Genomic DNA, 18,504 nt, shown 5'->3' with positions numbered 1-18,504 from the left:
TCGTCCTGGCACCCCTGGCATGATCCTGGCACCCCTGATATCGTCCTGGCAGCCCGGCACTGACCTGGCTCACCTGGCATTGTTCTGGCACCCCTGGAATCACCCTGGCACCCCTGGCATGGTCCTGGAACACCTTGGCATGGTCCTGGCACACCCTGGCATCGCCCTGGCACCCTGGCATGGTCCTGGCACACCCTGGCATGGTCCTGGCACTCCGGCATAGTCCTGGCATGGTCCTGGCACCCCTGGCATCGCCCTGGCGCCCTGGCACCCTGGCATGGTCCTGGCACCCCGGCATGGTGCTGGCTCACCTGGTATCGCCCTGGCACCCCGACATCGCCTTGGCACCCCTGGCATGATCCTGGCACCCCCGGCACTGACCTGGCACCCCTGGAATGGTCCTGGCACCCCTGGAATCACCCTGGCACCTCTGGCATGGTCCTGGCACCCCTGGCATTGCCCTGGCATCCCTGGCATGGTCCTGGCACCCCCGGCACTGACCTGGCACCCCTGGCATGGTCCTGGCACCCCCGGCACTGACCTGGCACCCCTGGCATGGTCCTGGCACCCCTGGAATCACCCTGGCACCTCTGGCATGGTCCTGGCACCCCTGGCATTGCCCTGGCATCCCTGGCATGGTCCTGGCACCCCTGGCATGGTCCTGGCACCGACCTGGCATCGTCCTGGAACCCCAGCACCGTGCTGGCACCGACCTGGCATCATCCTGGCACCACCTGGCTTCACCCTGGCACTGAGTTATCATCGCCCTCACACTGCCTGGCATTGCTCTGACACTGCCCTAGCACCACTCAAGCCACACCCGCATTGCCTGACTTTGCCCTGGCATTGCCCAGCACCACTGCAATGCCCAGCAGCACCTGGCAGCCCCAGGCACCAGCTGGCATCACCCTGGCACCGACTCGTTGGCAGCTGGCATGGCTGGTCATTGCTCTGGCAATGACTTGGCAGCACCTGCCAAGCGCTGCTTGGCTACCTTGTCACCACTCTGGCATTGCCTTGCATCACTGCAGTGTTGCCCAGCATTGCCCAGCATCAGCTGGTCCCAAGCCTGAACTGGTCTGGCATCACCTGGCAGCAGCCCAGTACTGCCTCAGCACTGCCTTGGCATGACCTTGGCATCACTCTGGCATTGCTGCAGCACTGACCAAGAGATTCAGGGAGATTCTTCAGGACCTGATCATTTCCCTCCACATAATTAATACAAACACAATTTATTAAATGCATATGTTGCTTTCCATTTTTAATCCAATGAATTATTCAGGATGAGTGCTTTATTAGGCTGTTTGTCTTCTCTCCTTCCCCCTTGGGCTGGGCCTCTCATATTTATCACCGGGGCGATGCAGCACTATCATTTCTGCAGAGAAATACTTGTCTGGGGACTGGTTCTAAGTTTATGCTGTGTGGGCAGGTTTTCAAATAAAGTTAAATTTTTCTTCTTGCAGAAATAGAGGTGCAGTACAAAAGTTTTGTGTTGGAAAGTTGCAACCCAGTTCATCACTCAGTGCTTTTGGAGAAATTCATTGGTCTGTGGTGCTTCATGTGACTTTTATCTTAGTGCATCCACATAAATCATGGAATCATTTAGATTGGAAAAGACCTTTCAGATCATCAATTCCAACTGCTCAGCCCAGCACTGCCAGGTCCACCACTAAATCACGTCCCCAAGTGCCACACCTACAAGTCTTTTAAATCCCTCCAGGGGTGGTGACTCAACTCCTTCCTTGGGCAGCCTGTTCCAGGGCTCAACAACACTTTTCGTGAAGAATTTCTTCCTAATATCCAATCTAAACATCCCTTGGTACAACTTGAGGCTATTCCCTCTCATCCCAGCACTTGCTACCTGAGAGAAGAGACTGACACATACCCTGCTCACTACACCCTCCTTTCAGGTTATAGAGAGTGATTATGTTCCCCCTGAGCCTCCTTTTTTGTCAGACTAAACAACCCCAGCTCCCTCAGCTGCACTCGTGGCACTCGTGCTCCAGACCCTCCACGATCTCCACTGCCCTTTTCTGGACACACACGTCAATCTGTGAATAACAGTGAAGTGTGCAAAATAACTACTTTCTCCCTGAGCAACTTGTTCTTGCCTTTCTAATGCAGACTCCCAAGTGCCTGCAAAAGATCTGTTTCTGAATTAGGGGAAAATCCACCAGATCAGGAAACAGTTTGACGGGATACTTCTGTCAGCAGTGCTGGGTGACAGCAAACACGGGCACACCCAGCTGCATGGAGCTCAGTGGGCTTCTCTGTGAATTTTATCTGGCCTTACTACACTTTTCAAAAGAGAAACAAGCAAACAAACAAAGAAAACCCAAAAGACCAAAAACAAAACTAAAAAACCACAAAAAACCCAACCAACCAACAACTCCCCCAAAACCAAACCAAAAAATCCAAAAAAACAAAAAAATAAACAAAAAAAGACCCAAAACCCAGGAATTAACACATATACGACTGTTGATATATTTTGACAGATTATCTGTGAGTTTGTTGTCTGTGTAAGTTCAGTATGTTTTTTCAACAGCTTTATGAAACATGATTGCTTAAAACCACTTGGCCACAACTCTTTCCCTGAAGAGAAAGATTTCTGAGATGCTTCTCAGGGTCAGGGTGGAAATAATTTTTGGGCAGAGGATTGTGAGGATTTCTATGCCAGAGCAGCCATAGAAGGAGCATCATCGTGCAACCTCTTGTTCATAAAATACTAGATGATTTCCAGAGGGTCCCTTCCAACTAAACTATTCCTAGCTGTCTGTCCCCTTCCCATTGCTTTGTTTTGCTGCTTCTTGGAGGTGTTGATCATTTTCCGTGCCTGCTAAAGTTCATGGGACCTGAATTATTCAGTGCTGCCCTTTCCCAGACTGAGTCCAAAAACTCTACAGCTAAGCAAGTCTTGGAGAGTTTTTTCCCAGACATGGTGTTAAAAACATCAGTTCTTTCAAGAGCTCTCAAACAGCCACAGCAAAGACCCTTCTCAGCTGGGCTGCCCAAAAATGCCCACAGAGAGCAGCTGAGGAGTCTGACACCTCAGTGAGGAAGGGTTAACAAAACAAAAAGGTCCAAACACCAAAATTGAGATTTAGCAGAAAGGGAGCTGGCCCAGCTTTATGCTTGTGAAGCATTAAGTAACCAGTGCCAGCCTTGTTTTTACAATATACCTCTCCTTAAGGAAAGTTAAATATGCTCTCTAGCTTCTACAAAGAGATCAGCAAAGATTTATTCTTTCTTTTAAACACATAGTAGAATGGTCTTGGTATGCATATAATCAGTAACCTATAAAACCTTAGGGGAAATTTTTATCCCAGAGACTCATTTCTGTCCTTGATGATTTAGTAGTAAAACTGCAATCAAGCTTGGGACACATGGGATTATGAAAAAAGATTTAAACATTTTTTAAAATGCCTAATGACACAGACTCTTAAAACATTTTGAGAAAGGAATGCTGGAATCCTTTGAAGTGACTTTCAATTAAGCTTTTAAATGAATTAGGATGTTATTTCTGTGTAACAGCTAGACCGTAAATTTAGTTTCTAATTAAATACCGTGTGAAAACTTCATGTCACATGTCACTGCTTGCAAATTTATTTGCTGTTGGATTTGACTGAAGTTACTTAGAGAGATTCTTTTTTCTCCTTTTCAGGGGCACAGCAACTTCCCTCTGGGAAAACAAAGGAAACCTTCCATTGTGCTGTTCTATGGGAAAATAGCAGTTTCATTACTATAATAACCCAACTCACAGACTTCTTTTGCAGTTCTGGTCAAGATTTCAGTCAAATTTCTCTGTCATATTCTCCCAAAGCCTGTCTCTGTTCTCTGGAGGAAGTCACCCATGCCTGGTGCCACATTGTTCCCAAAGGGTTAATGAAATTCATTTTTACTAGGCCATTTTCAATCATACCATACTTAAAGAAAAATATGAGCAGCTTTCACTATTTTGTCACAAAAATGAAGGAGCAGATGACACCAAGTCCTGTTGACAGCACTATAGGCAATGTATTTTTAATAATTACACAGTATTACAGGTATAACTATTTCTCTGAACATTATGCCTGATAGCTCTTTTGTCTCTGTCGTTTCTTATCCTTTATTTCTCCATCTCTCTAAGCATCTCCTCACCTCAGTTTCTTCACCTAATTAAAATTAAAATACCATATTTCAGGCTGTAAAAATAACCCTACCCTTTTCATTTTTGTTCTCTTTGCTCTGATTCCAAATGACAACAGTTCAAAGCAAAACGTTATTGGACACTCAAACATTTTTTCCCAAGGTAACCCTTAAGTACTCCCAGCATTTAGTGATGACCAGTTACGTGCATAAGGTTAGAAGTTCACTGTAACAAAAAGAACATAAATTCCTTCCTTTCCTTCATAATTTGGTGACAGCAGTCACCAGAGAATCACCTGAGGCTGGTTTTTGATCTGTTAACTTAAAGAAATGTGTCTCTCTATGAGCCAAGCTGCTGTGGTTCTTTCCCCCTGGCCATCATTTTCAAGCCTTGTGACTGTGTGGCCAACATGAGTGCAGTGTGGGCAGGAGCATGGCACGGGGTGAGGGACATGGCACAGCACAATCCCTGCCCCTGCAGGCTGCTGTTCCCTATTCAGAGGTAAATCACCTTAAGATGGCATTGCAGAATTACTTGACCTGACACACCAGCCTGCAGCAGCCTTCTCCAGAGGCAACTTGGTGATACATTGCTAAGAAGCTCATGGAAGCATTGGTAGCACATATTTCTTCCCCTGGGCTGAGCAATGCACCATGAACTCTACCCTCAGTTTCTGGCTGAGGCACTCTTGCTATCACAAGCCTGCAGGGTCTGGGACACCAAAGATCCAGCCACAGGTTTATGCTGCTGAACATTACACTGTCCACTTGCTCTGCCTTGACCATTCAGAGGGGATTTTCATAACATTTCACACTTTTTAACCTAAACCTTCTCATGAGTTTGTGGTTTAGGATTCCCCACGTTTAACATATATAAAGAGTTTCAACAATCCCTGTCCTTCATTGCTGCAGCCAAGGAATAAAATTGCGCTCTTGTTGTTTTGACCTAAAAGCAATAGAGTACAGATGGTTGTTAATATTTAACTGTACCCTAACCTTTTTATTCATGAAGAATATTTACCCGTGTTCCACAAGGGTGAGAGATGCCTGAAACAATCAGGAATTGGAAACTGTCCTGTACTTTTTTTTCTAAACAACTGATCTGGAAACAGAAGTGTTCTCAGTCCCTACCGTGCAATATAGCCAAATGCTGGAAGTGTGTGGCAGACTCTGGTCTGGATAACCAAGCACGCAGAAACAGACCTTTGGTTTAGAGATGCTGTAGGCAAATATAATCTCAAAAAAACCCTCAACTGGAGTCTGGCCATACTTAGACTGCAATGTAGAGCCTCTCAAAAAGTCTGTATAAGTGTTGTGCCTGATTCAATTACTGCAGTCTAAACCCTACCACTCTTACTAATAAGTATTTTTCCTACCTCACAGGCTTCACATTTTTCCTCCTCTTTTTCTGTTTTTTAATTTAATTTTTATATGAACATATGCCAAAATTTCAAAACTGTTGACTGATGCTGTGTGTGATTTGCCATCTCTCCAAGGTCCTGATTTTCCTAGTATGCAAGGCCAAAATTTTGTGAGTTCAGACCACATTAAAACGTCAGAAGTCAGACAAAATACAGGCTCTCAAAATGCAAATGACAAATGGAATCACTAGCAGACTCATAAGTGAGATGAACAAATTTTATTACCAGAAAACATCATTACCAGGTTCCATTAAAAGAAATGTTCAAATTGAGGCTTCTCTAAATACATGTCTACAAGGCTTTCAGAGCATCATAAATGGGAAGGTGAAGTTTGCTGTCTGCTTTCATTTAGGTTTAACAAAGGTCTAGCAAACAGAGAAATTAGGCTCGTGCAAAGTCTGTGAAAACAGCTAGCTGCACAGCCCATCTGGGGGAGTCTGCAGTGGCACCTCCTAAATTACTAGACACTGGAGAATCCACTTAGAAGACAGATTTGTCCAGATGCCATTATTAAGGAAAACACTTTTTGTTGTTGTTGTTGGGGTTTTGTTGTTGTTGTCTGTTTGGTTTGTTTTGCTTGTTTGTTTTTGCTTTTTAATAAGTCAGCCATAAGACTCCAGCTCTGAAGCCTGTTCTATTTAGCATTATGCCTTCAGAGCAAGTTTTACTTTCTGGCTTTACAATAGTTCATTGCTCCAGAATTTTTCCCCTAGAAAACTTCTGAGAAATCCTTTTTCTGGCCAGCATTTTAGAGGATGTTATTTTACTTTTCAGGGTAATGCAGTGGCTTTGTTGCCATCCTGTGAAAGTCATAGAAATGCAAGTTCCAGCTGTACAAAGTCCACTACATAAATGCTCAAATGTCTCTCTTGGCATTTCTGAAAGGACTCAATTTCTACTAGAAATATGGCAAGTACATGAATCTGCTTATTGACTACACTCCTGCTCACTTTTTCTTGAGGCCAAGTCTTTCCTGACATGATATGTACCCCATGCTTGGGTACACAGTTTTCACTAACCACTGGGTGGTCTCCTCCATCTTTATCATGGAAAGCCCTCTCCCCTCTTCCCACAAGCTTCAACAAATCCATCTTCTTGTGTTTCCAAGAGGAAGAAGAAGAAACCCTCTTTCCCTCCTCCTGTGTGTGGATCATATATCAGAATTAGAAAAAGGGTTATTCAAAAGAGTTTACCCAATGGTGTCAAAATAATTGAAATAATTTGTGTGTTTGGAAAGAATCGTCATCTGGAAGATTTATGATCTTTTATCTGCAGAAGACATTAAAAATACTCAGAATTGTGCTAAATATACAAAATTGAAATTATGATCCGAAGTATCCTGTGGTATTTCAATATGCAGTGGCAAGAAGTGGAAAAGGTGTGTTGATGTGGAAAATTCTTAATTAACATTTAAGTAAGTATCCTCTGTCTACCTGTGTGTCTATCCTCAGCTCACTGTGAAAGACTTTAATATCCTCATGTATTCTCTGCACTATAAATCCTCAGTTCTACATCAGGGAGTGTCATGTATGATCAACAGTTTCTTATTATAAATTGTGATGGGTACTATTGAGCTACTTACCAATAGGATAGGTGCCTCTGACTTGGAATGAATATTAATAAAGCTGTTAGTCCTCTGTAAATAAAGCAAGTACCTTCTCAGTTTCAGTAACTGAGCACAGTAATTGCCATCACTATCTTTAAATGTCAAACTTGTTATTTTACCTCCAGAGCAGCCAACCTAAAACATCGTTTAACATAGTTCTTCAACATCAAAATTATTTCATTTTATTTTGAGGGAACTTGCAAGCACATTCTCTGTTTGTCATGTGACGAAAAGAAGAACAGAACAGAGCACCACTGAAAATCTGTGTTTTCCACATTGGCTTTCTATGCTAGCATGGCTCCAACTCATTTCTGATCTGTGAAGACAACAGCAGGTGATAAACAAAAGTGAAGGATATTCCTGCAGGGCTGAGGGGTACCACCACATAATTCAATTGATGTGTTTGGTTTTTTTTCCTGTGTAAAGTAAAGGAACCCATGTCTGGTGATCAGAATTGCTGCGTGTAGCTGGGTTCCATTAAAAAGCCTTTTACTACCTCTCCCAGCTTTGCAGCCCATCCTAAATTTTCTAGAAGAGACGATTGTACGTTCCAGATGTGCAACCAAGGGCATACGGAACACTCTGGGGCTGTTGGAGAAGACTGGCAAAGATGGAACAGAGATGTGGGAGGCTGAACTGCAGCTGTCAAAGAGACACGAGACAACTCATACCACTCCTGTCTCTTCTCAGTTGGATACTCCACAGGAATCAGAGACAATTGGGTTAGAGCCTGGGAGAGTGGTTGAAGTGCTCTGGAACAAAAAAAAAGAAAAAAAAAAAAAAACAGCCTCAGAAATGAGGTGGTAGGAAAAGTACTCAAAGAATCACAGGAAATCTTCCTATTCTTTCTAGACAGTCAAATTTTGAATCTAATAGTCACATAAACTGATCTAAAATGTTTCATCTACAAGACCCCAGACTGTGCTGTAAAAACACACTCAGAGTACGCAGAAAAAACCCAAATTTCCCATGTTCATAGATCAGGGAAAGCCATTTATAACAAAGGTTAATTTAGGGATCTAATTAATGACCAATTGATGTGTGTGCTGTGCTCAGAGAAGCTATACACTTTTCAAAACCTTGGCCTCACTGGTTGGTGAGAAGTTTAACAGGAGCCAGCAATACACCTTCACAGCCCAGAAACACAACCACATCCTGAGCTACATCAAAAGAAAGGTTGCCAGCATGTCAAGGGAGGTGATTCTGCTCCTCTGCTCCACTCTTGTGGGAGCCCACCTGGAGTCTTTCATCCAGCTTTGGTATCCCCAGCAGAGGAAAGATGTGGAACTGTTTAATTCAGTCCAGAGGATGGCCATAAAGGTGATCAGAAGGTTGGAGAACCTCTCCTATGAGGACAGGCAGAGAGAACTAGGGTTGTTAATCTTGGAGAAGAGATGGATCAAGGAAGTCCTTGGAAGGAATTAGAACATCTTCCAGTGCCCAAAAGGGCCTACAAGAGAGCTGGAGAGGGACTTTTGATAAGAGCATGTAGTGATAAAACAAGGCAAATGTCTTTAAACTGAAATAGAAAAGACCTGGCTTAGATATTTGGAAGAAATTCTTCATCATGAGGGTGGTGAGGCACAGGAACAAGTTGCCCAGAGAAGCTGTGAATGCCCCATCCTGGGAAGTGTTCAAGTCCGGGCTGGATAGGGCTTTGAGCAACCTGGTCTAGTGGAAAGTTCCCCTGCCCATGGTAGGAGGCTTGTACTAGGTTGCCTTTAAAAGTTCTTTCCAACCCAAACCATTCTCTAATACTATGATACAGCATTAAAAATATTTTAAATTTTCAGAAAATACTGTACTTTTAATATTTGACCTGAAAAACACTGAAGAGAGGTCCTCTAAAAATAGCCCATGAGCGACGACTAAATTGTCAGATCAAAAAAGTTCTTGGGGTAGAAGCAGTGTTCTTGGATCCATATTTGCAGGTCTCTTTTCATCCCAGGAAATGGTTCAGAAAATGCCAAGACTGTGAAAACACCCAAGGCTCAGGAGCAGGAACTCTGTTGGAGCTGCATCAGCCAAGTGGGCCAGCCAAATCAGATGCTGCTCCATGGGATTATTCTTCCTTCATCCCCATGTGCAGCTTGCTCTGCAGCACACAGCAGCAGCCTTTCACTATCCTTATAACTGGTACACTAATTGTGCCATTTTGTACAGCTCTAAAATAAACCAGACTGTAGTCACATTGAAAAAAAATTATATATTATGGCTGTGTCTGAAACCTGACTGCAATCTAATTTCTTTAAAGGTTGCCTGATAACTATATCACAAGCAACATTTCTGCAGCAGCAAGGACTGATTCCTCTTCCTCTCTTTTCTCAGGGAATAACCTTAGAAAAACTTTCAAATTGATGGTAATTCACACAGGCCAGACAAAATAAATCTTTAATAAAAAGGTTTGCCCCAAAAAGGAACAGGCTGTATAAAGAGCTTAGACTTCCAAATGGCTAGCCTGTGTGCTCTCTGTAATTTAATTCTGGTGATCTTGGCTAACTTCATTAAGAGGATGACAGTGAAATTGAGATAAATCATACTTTGGTGAGGGGGGGGAACCAACACAGAGCAAATTACAACCAGCAGGACAAATATGTTATATTATCACACAGGTAACTTAATTCCACTTTAGTGTTAGAATGAATTTCATTAACACAAAATATGTATTTTTCAATGTCATTGTGAAATTAAGCACATTGTATGATTCACACAAATGCATCCACAAGATGCTGGACCATTCTTAGGTTTAGTTCTTGATTATTTTCCTACTCATTGCGTGGGAACTTTCAAATCTTTTGTAGTAACTTTACAGTTGAAAACATCACTATTTTGATTTTTACATCTTTACTAACTAATATCTCAAAAATATCTTTACTAACTCTGTAACTAAATCTCAGAGTTGTTACTTCTACAATTAGCTTGTGTTAATTTTGAAAAAAAAAAATTCACTATGAAAATATGCCTGTTCTCTACCATCTCCTAATACTCATGCCAGGCAAATACTTTTGAAGTACTTTTGAAATACTTTCCTGCTTGGCTCGGGTCTTTGTGGCCAGAAATAACACAATATTAAGAAGTTTAACCCATTTCATAGAGCTTTAGTTCTGTCTTGTAACTGCTGTCTGAGTTTTTTTCCCCTGCAGGGAATATCAGTGATTCCTATAAACACTTTTCCTCCAGAAAGCTGAGTCACTTTTTTTATTAAATGCATTCAGCATAAACTGTGCATTTTAATAACAGATTTTTCTATATTTTGATTAAAATTGCACTGAATAACATTCAATTCTTTCTACCTAAAACTATTTTAAAAAAAATAATTTTAAATTTTATTTCAGGCTTTGTAACAGCAGCTTCTCAACACCAGCCCTTCATTGCACTTCATCTGTTTGTGCCCATTCCTTTTCAAAGGCAGAGTGCTTGATGCTGAGGAAAAGGCTGCCCTGGCTCTGCCATTCTTTTATCTCATTTTTGGGCTGTTGGTGGTGCACATCTACCGGACTGTTTCCATTCCAGGATTTGGAGGTGACCTGGGAGGGCTAGGACTGCGTCATTTTAGGCTGAGCCCAGCCCTTCTGCTCTCATCTTCTCCCCTCTGCACTTCCCATGGGTTACTTGTGCCCTCTGGATGGGAGTGTCAGTGGAAGTACAAGTTTTGACTATGGATAAACACTGAGCATCACAAGACAGTGCCCCATTAGTCATTTCCCAGTGCATCATGCAATGCTGTGTTTCACACCCTGCCCTTTTGGACTACAAACACAGCTTTGGAAAATGAAGCGTTTAGTCAGTACAGCTAAGGAGGACACACACCAAAACAAGTTCTACTCCTTGTTCAGTCCTACTTATGGACTCTGTCATATTGAATTTACTAATTTCCTGAAACAAAGTTTATATTTCAGCATAAAATACTATAATGTAAGACTGAATGAAACACAAGAGCCTTGTCTGGACTAGGAAATCTCTTTTTAATAGTTTTATCCTATTTGCATGGAGTTAGAATACATTTCCTTTAGTACAGGGCACAGGAAAACATTCTTTTTATAATTGATTGATTTAAAAGGGTTCTGCTCTACATCACCAAAGGGGAATAATACAGACCTGTTGTGGCAGGCAACCTGATTTTGAAATAAGAGCAGTAAACATTAACAACTGCAGTAACTGACCTGTCACATCATCTACATGAAAAAGACTTGAACAGTTACTTACAATCAAAATTGCAGAGTGGAGAATCACTGGCTATGTCTGACTGATTCCTTGCAGATGGGTGCTAATGTTAAAATTGAAGCAGTCAGAGGGGTTACACAAACTCTTATCTGCCATCACCAGCCATGACAGGTCTCCTGGATCCCTCTTGTGGTCATCTCCCTGGGCCAGGAGCTGGCCTCTGCTTTACTTGGGCAGGGACAGGAGGTGCCTGGTCCTCCCCTGGCTCAGCCATGGGGGGAGAGTGTGTGGAGAGCCAGTTACCCAGGATGACATCTATGTCCAGATGGCTTTTTAATATCTCCTGGGATGGTGACTTCACAATCTCTCTGGGCAACCTGTGCCAGTGCCTGGTTACCTTCACAGTGAAATGCATGCAACAAAATTAAATAATCACAGAATTTAAAAAAAAAAAAAAAAAAAAAAAAAAGAAAAAGAAAAAAATTGTTTAAAAGTCTGAAAGATTGCTGGGAAGGTTTCTAAACCATTTCGAGGATGGGAGCAGCTGTGTCTACAGTGGCACTGCCACAACAGCTCCCCAAAAATTTCCATGCAGAGCTACCAGTCATGCAAAAATGCATGAGACATCTCAGGGGGGTTCCGTGATACAGCATGGCACAGCACAGCAGAGTGCAGTGCTGCCTGCATGGCTAAGGAAGATGTAGGGGTCTGTGATGGGAGCCCTGGGAAAGGCTCACAAGGGAAAGGTAGTGCTTTGGAGGTTAAAACAATGCTTAAAAGGAAAACTAAATTGAGAACTAAATTGAAAACCTCTGCCAGAAAGCTCTCTGAGATACTGACCTTCTTTGGACTGCTTCACTGCAAACACAGATGAAATAGCCTTTTTTTCTAGCATCCACAAAAAACCAGAGCTATGTAGGCTGTTAAAAAAACCCAATTTCTTGTATTTCTGGCATCTTTTTGTGGAAAGGAATTCAAGACTTCTTTAGCAAAAGTGTATTTTCCTCTGATGCCATAATTCACAGAAATATTCCTAAGAGTTATTAAAATATTTATAAGAATCAGGAATATTTACAAATTTAGAGAATAACTACAGAAATTTACCTATGGCAAATCCAGCATCAGTGACTAATAAGGAAAGAATTTTCATTGGAAAATACGGTGTCATCATTTGAATTTTCAATAATTTTCCAGCTGTTTCAGACCACAAGCTGTGTTTTGCTTAAATATTCAGAAATCCTGAGGCATATCTTCACTGAGTGGTTACTTTTGCATTTGCAGCTAAAGGGTCTTAATAAGTTTTCTATGTTCCTGGTATTTCTGTCTGTGAATCAGGTAAAAATGTACAGCTGCAATTTTTAGTTTATATATTAAAAGGATTGATAGTGGTCTTCAGTGAATAAATAAATAATACTACTATTTCTTTCTACAATATGAGAAGTTACTCTGGACTTTAAGACCAATCAGAGTCTCCATTTGCTGCAGCTCATAATGTAATGCATTCTTTGAAGAGTGAGCTTCAACAAAGACTGAATAACAAGTTATTTGGTTGTAGATACAGCTTTTGGCTAAAACTCATAATTGCAATGAAGAAGAAAAAGAAAGTGTAATTCATTTGTGTATCTTGGTATGAAAGAAAGAATTTGATTGCAGCTACTGTTTCTCATTTGTGTGTGTGTGTGTCACAAAGTTTTAAGCATTATTGAAACCTGGTAAAAGCAGGAAACACCATGTTTATGTGAAGAATAGTGTATGCAGTGAATGATTTCCCATATTTTAGTAATGAATTGTTCTCTCATTTTTAATATGTGAATTTAATCTCCTTTTCTCTCCTTAAAAATGTGTGAATTTTGATTTTTTTCTTTCCTTTGTTAAAGTACCTATGGAGAGAATATTTGCCTTTTGCAAACATTTGCTTAGATAGCAAATATTTCTGTCTAGGTATCAAATAAAGGATGCTCCTGTAATTTATGTAAAGGTTTAAAATCTTCAAGAAAACCAGTCTCCAAGAACCGAGGTGTACTGCGATGTCTTACAATCAAGTAAGACCTGTTACAAATAAGCCCTAGAGTAATCAAGTTATATATAAAGTGTGAAGCTCAGGAAGGCTCAGGAGAGTTGCTTTTTCCTTAAAGCATCCCTCAAAATCAAGCCTCCCCCACTATTTTTCCCTGGATGCTCCATCTTTGAGCAGGAAGGGGTGTCACATCCTGAGACCCTTCTGTCAGGTTTCATTGCATGGGCCAACAGATACAAAAGATTTTGGGAGACACAAGTCATGACAGCTAATGCGAGCGTGTAAACCTCACTTTCTCAGGAAGTCAGGCAAAGAAAACTTCACCACTGACCCCAGATGAACACATAGATGGGTAACTTGGGTTCAGCTGAGCTCATTGTGCATTGTTGCATAAGGTTTGTTGCCAAGATATGGACTGCAATTTGTACAATGTGAAAGCAGCAGTTGCAGCTTTGAAGCCAGTGTTGGAAGTGTAATTGGGTAAAATCCAGACTTCTTTCAAGACAGTGAGAATCCTGCCAGGATTTTTAAGAGCTTGGGTTCATTAACTGTAACTGGGCTCAGAAATAAAGGCAAACATGAATAATATTTTCTCAGCTCCTAGGAGAAATATTCTATAGCTCATTCAAATTATTGATTTATTTATGTGACTCTTCTAAGGTAATTTTAGAAACAGGTAGACTGCAGACTTCAAAATGGGAATGAGCTAGAGCCAGTGCCCCTCCAGGTGCTGTTCTTACAGGAACATCATGTACCTTTAATGCAATTAAAACATACGCACGTACAATTTCTAAACCCCAGCTGGAGCCTTTGGCTTTTCTTCTTGATTTGCCCTGAGTGATGCATAATGGCTAACTTGGCAGGCTGCCTTTTCTGCACAGAGACAGGTAGAGCTAGTATGCGAAAAGAGATGACTTATAAAATCCCTTACCCCATTTGCTAGAGAAAAAAATTCTTCCTGTCATTGATTTATCTCTCGGAGGTTCAGCTGAGAATATATGTTAAACCAAGAAGCTGCTCATATGAGATTTTAGGACGGCTATGGCTGATAGAGAGTAAGATCTTAAGGAGTTCATTTATAGTACCAGGAAAGTTGCCTGTCAAAAGTAGAGCCTACTGAATATTTATCAACTACTCCTGCTCCTACTCTACACGTTCCAGAAAACACCCTTAGAAATCTTTGTGTTTTGAAGTTACTAATGTCTTCTGAATCTATCCACGTACCAACTGTGAACACAAAAGTGCAGCTGCTCTCTCACCCCTTGATTTCTTTCAGCTCCAGCCAGAACAAGTTTTCTTTGTTTCCAGATAAGTTAATGGTTTCCCTTTAATAGCAAAAGGCTTTTTAAAAAAGACAAAGACTGGTGCCAACCTGTCTCTCTCTCCCATAAATACAAGCAGAAAACTAGTCAGAAAACCATCAACAACAAGGAGCAGTGTGCAAGACTTTTGGGATGGAGTTGACTATGAAAACAATTCTGACAGTCTGACCCATATGTTTAGTTGTGGGTTTCATGTCACATCACAGGCTTTCTGCTTTCATGCATTAACCCCAACCCTAACTCTAACCCCAAAAATATTAATGGGGGTGTGATTTGAGCTATCACAGAGTGCTTACAGTAAAATTACTGCATTTGGGGTTTGGGACTTTTTTCCCATGCATAATGCACACATAAAGCAGGCAAGAAAGACTGGGTAGTGAGGATCTGCTCTGGTGTGGGCAAGTTTCTGTTGGTAATATATTTTTCCAAAAGCAACTGCTGTTTCATTTACCCCAAAACATACCATGATTTATGTTGTAAAAGAATAAAGATTTGTAGGGTGCATCTGCAGGAAAATGGTTTCCTCAGAGCACCCCTGTAGATCTGGTGTCTCCTCAGAGTTTGGACTGATGTTTTCAAGGGTCTTCTGTATCCATTTATGGCCTTTTCCCCCGTTCCTTTCAGTGTTGGTGGTCTGGTGGTGTCCTTTTATATTTTGATAAGGAAGGAAATGTAACAGAGGAGGCCAGGGCCCCTAACCCTGTTGCTTCATTACTGCATGCTGGAAAGACTGGGTAGGAAAGAGTTTTCAGCTCTGCTTTTGTGTATCTAGGCCAAAACCATGGCTTCATCGCACCTCTTTATAACCCTGTTGTTCTCCATGAGACTCCAGTATTGGAGTTTCAGTCCAAGGTAGAGGGAAAATGACAGCAGGAGAGACACCATATAGTCTAATACCCAAAGTGAAAGTCACAAACAAAGAGGAGCTGTCTGTCTCCTGTAAGTGTCTGCAAATGCACACTGAAGCCTTAGGATGATGGGTTGTTCCTCTAGAGAGACACACTGAGAGGAAAATGGGTTTCTTTTGGCCTTCTGCAGAGCATTTGGCATCTCCCTGCATGATGACACAATTGTTGTCACCAACAACATGAAAATTCCTATGTGAAAGTATTTTTTGCCTCTGTAGATATGGGTGCTTGAGTGAAATGAGATGATCACAAAATAATAAGGAATGTGGCAGTTACCAGCAGAACTCATTTGTTATCTGTTGTCAAGCCTCAGCAGTGGAGGCAACAGTCATCTGGGCACCCTAATGAAATGTGACAGACGTTCAGAGAGCGAGGGCTGATATTTCCTGACAGCATCACCATCTGCACTCTGAAAGCTGTAGAATCCAGACATCATAATCAGTTATGGGTTGTTTATTATTGTATCTCCACGTCGCAGGGCACGCAGATCATGGACTTACATGTCGTCAGCTTCGGATGCAGTCCCCTCACCTCAGCTAGGATCCTAATCCACAGACTCTCACCCTACTCCCTAGTTGGATGTTCAGCTTTCCAAATAATCATGTCACTAACCTCAGATGCAGATATTTGAAAAGGGTGGGGGGAAAAAAAGGAAAGAAAGAAAAAGTCTTCTAGTCTGCCAGCAGGCAAAATAGATGTTAACCTAATTCTTACCAGAGCAGATGGAGTTGTATAATCTGATTTCCAAGAGTAAGGAATTTTTTCAAAGAAGTAATGTTTTAGTATATACCATAATTACATCAGTTTTCACAGCTTCAAAATTCTAATGTAGCAGTGGTTTTATGATCCTACTTCTACACAAAACACTGGCACAAGGAAAATTGTTAAAGAATGAAAGATGTAAAAATACCAGAGGGTTTTGCCTAAGTCGAGGAAAAATATGTTGCCTCAGATATGCTGGAACACAGAGATTAAAACAGAGACTACAGGACTAACCCAATCCTTTTTTTCCATGCATCTTTTTCAGACAAAAAAGATTTAAATAGTGACCTTGAGAGAAAAAAAGTACAGCGTAATTAAAGAAAAAATAAGCTGGGAAAAAACCCAAAATAACCAAACACTGGGGGCTAAATAAATCAATATTTCCTTTAATAAATCAATATTCCTTTATGTGCATAAATCAATATTTCCTTACATTATAAGAAAGAGGGGGAAAGTTTGAAGACACAAGTTAAGTTACTAAAGCAGTGGTCAAGTTACCACTTTGGTTTTGAAGAAAATGGGGTTTTTTTTGAGGTAACTTACCCTGAAGAGTGGCCTTGAATTTCCAACTTGTTTGCTAGTTTTGTTACTGTGTTTGCTTTCCTGCCTGGTAGTGAGGTAGTGAACATGGGGTACTCAAGGTCTTAAGCTTTTCTCTTTTAAATGAAACAAAACTGAACAAAAGACAAACACAGTCCCCCAGAAGGAGGGTCTTGTTTCGCTTCTGTGTCTCATGGAGGAGTACTCCTATCCTGATCATGTGAAAGCCCAGGGTCTTCTGCAAAGTGTTATTCCTCAGAGCCTGGCTCGAGACATTGCTTTGGTGTACACTCAGCTCCTCTGAGCACAGTGATGGGCCAGTTGTCACCTGACTCAAGCACTGATGCTTGAAGTGACCTTTAGAAACTAAAAGGAAGAGGTTGTATACCTCCTGAACGGAAACAGCTCTTCACTTGGTTGCATCCCAGTGTCTCAAGTGCTGAGAAAAAATGGAGAATTCAAGTCCTGTGTTCCTTGATCTAGTTACCAGAAGGAGGTATGACCTGGGAGGTATGACCTTTCACAGAATCAGAGAATCCTTTAAGTTGGGAAAGACCTCTGAGGTTATTGAGTTCAACCTTTGACTCATCACCTTGTAACTAATCCATGTTAATTGGACTGTTAATGTCGATGTTTCTTGACCCTGAAAAGCTATAAAATTGAGAATGATGCAGGGACACACTTGGTTATTGCACCACTGGTATCTCAGATATCCCTGTTTTGTGGGTCTCCTAATTTAACTGATTTCTGGAAGTGAACACATAAAAATAAAGAAACGTGAGGTGAAGAGCCACAAAAGTAGCTCAGCACTGAGAGGGTCATTGGTGTAAACAGTGCAGCTCTGGCACTCCCTGCAGGTCTCAGTGCTCGAAACAGAGAAGGACAAGACTCCCTTTTCCTGCCTATAGATTTAGCAAGTGTAATGCTCAGTAAAACAAAGTAGTTGTATAAAAGTATCTATGATTCTGGGAAATATGATGGGAAGAATCACAAGATCTGAAAAGTTTTACTTTAAGTTCTACTTTATGAACATATGTAAACTTTTTCAGCTGGTGGAGCACCAAGAAAACTATTAGATCCTCAGCAGTGTAGATATTAGACCTGAAAGTCTGCTCTTGTACTATAGGGGATAAAAAACCAAATCATGTGAGTCATCAGCTGAAGTCAGCTGGGTCTAATAAATTGTGACAAGTCAGGGCAAACTCTGTTCCTCGAGCAGTTTTCCCTTGGAAGGAAATATTGAAGAACACTTGGCTAAACTTTATGGATAAACCATCAGCCAGTGATAGCAAGGAAGCATTGGCTAACAGAGTTGTCCTCCTTGGAAATAAACACATACAGGGAGATGTAGGAAAGGGCCAATATCCCTCCAATGAGGCAAAGAAGATTTATTATATTCACTTTCCCATTTCTGGGCGATGATGGCTCCTGGGAAATCTGGGAGATTTCTGGGAGCAGATGGCTTCTACAGTTAGTCTTGTAACTGAGAATTTTTAGAATGAGCTGCTTCATGGGAAAGAAATGAGGGGGAACAGCATTAGTAGGAGTTATGTTTACTAAGCAAATACAAGGCAAGGGCATCTACTGCACCAACTGAAGAGAGGAGCTAAACCTTCTGGGATGCATGTGCACACAGAAG

The sequence above is a fragment of the Motacilla alba genome, chromosome 2 (assembly GCF_015832195.1).
Source record: "Motacilla alba alba isolate MOTALB_02 chromosome 2, Motacilla_alba_V1.0_pri, whole genome shotgun sequence".
NCBI classification, from domain to species: domain Eukaryota; kingdom Metazoa; phylum Chordata; class Aves; order Passeriformes; family Motacillidae; genus Motacilla; species Motacilla alba.
Note: the sequence above shows the minus strand (reverse complement) of the source record.